Source organism: Sciurus vulgaris, assembly GCF_902686455.1.
Source record: "Sciurus vulgaris genome assembly, chromosome: 13".
Classification (NCBI taxonomy): domain Eukaryota; kingdom Metazoa; phylum Chordata; class Mammalia; order Rodentia; family Sciuridae; genus Sciurus; species Sciurus vulgaris.
Window position 1 is genome coordinate 51,987,409 of NC_136474.1, and position 1,456 is coordinate 51,988,864.

Here is a 1,456-nt window from a genome sequence, read left to right on the forward strand (position 1 = left end):
TGAAGTGGGTAACTACCTTTGGGTGACATTTCAGTCCTAATCTTGCTCAGTTCTCTAATCAACAGTACTGGGGAGAGTGGAGATCGGGCATGAGGTAGGTCTGGTACTATTTATTATTTTAATTTTTTATTTGATCTTTTCAGCTATACATGACAGTAGAGTGTATTTTGACCTATTATATGTATATGGAGTACAACTTGCCATTCTGGTAGTTATGAATGGTATGGAGTTACATTGGTCATGTAGTCATATGTGAAGATAGGAAAGTTATGTCCTAATAGATATGACAGTTAGCAGAATCCAGAGTAAACCTTGGATATGCTTTGAGATCTTGTACCTTAAAAGTGTCCTTGAACTCTTTTCCTCCGCTGCTATCCAGCTCCTGGATACAGATGAGATCATGAGTTTCAGCGACCTGAAAAGTCCCGCTGGCCTCCAGGTCCTCCAGGTGCTCAGTGGTTACCTGGCAGACAAGAACTGCATGGAGGGTATGTGCCATCACAAGCAGATGTAACCATATCTGAAGCAGTCTCTGGCCCACCGCCTGCCGGCTTGTGCCATGCCCTAGGTTGGTATAATCACATCAAGTCTTATGAAAAGGAAAAGGCTAGCCTTCCAGGAGTGAAGCAAGCTCTGGGCAAGTATGGCCCTGTCAATGGGGAAGACACCAGAGGGAGTGGAGCTACAGATAGCAAAGGTGATGATGATCTGATCTCTTTGGATCCGAAGAGGAGGAGGAAAGTGAAGAAGCAAAGAGACAAAGGGAAGAACCCCTTGCACAGTATGTGTCAAAGAAAGCCCCAACCCTGCACTTGTTGCCAAGTCTCCCATCTTACTAGATGTGAAACCGGGGGATGCTGAGACGGATATGGCAAAATCAGAGGAGTGCCTCAGGAGCACTCAAGGGGATGGCTCCGTCTGGGGTCCCTCTAAACTAGTTCCAGTGGGATATGGTATTAAAAGACTTCAAATACAGTGTGTAGTTGAAGATGATAAAGTTGGAACAGATATGCTGGAGGAACAGATCACTGCTTTAGAGGACTATGTGCAGTCCATGGACGTGGCTGCTTTCAACAAGATCTAAAATCCATCCTGAATTGTTGCACTTAAATGAAAGCTTGAAAGATAAAAAAATAAAAATGCCCTCCATGTTTGTTTCTCTCTCAGCTCTCAAAAATGAAATCTGATGGACTGTAAGTAATGACTGGCATACCTAATCCTGTTGAGGTACATGGACCTGGGAAGGCTGGGCAGTGGGGCAGTGGGGGAAGGGAAGGAGTTCTAGTTCAGAGAAGTCATGACTCAGTCTTTAAGAGGAAGGGAAGGATGCTCTCAGTGCCCTTGACATCCTGTTCAGTTGAAGCATATCCAGAACACTCAGCTCAATATTCTAGTTTAGGCAGAAGAAATGAGAGAAAACTGTTAGCAAGGTGCAGCAGAAAGTTCAAGGACTTGA

General features: G+C 44.6%; 1 pseudogene across 1 annotated transcript; it reads left to right on the forward strand.

The window, feature by feature from the left end:
• Window positions 1-400: 400 nt before the first annotated feature.
• On the forward strand, window positions 401-1,089 carry LOC306642903 (elongation factor 1-beta-like; annotated as a pseudogene). The gene has a single exon. The product of its transcript is annotated as an elongation factor 1-beta-like (transcript).
• The last annotated feature ends 367 nt before the right edge of the window (window positions 1,090-1,456 follow it).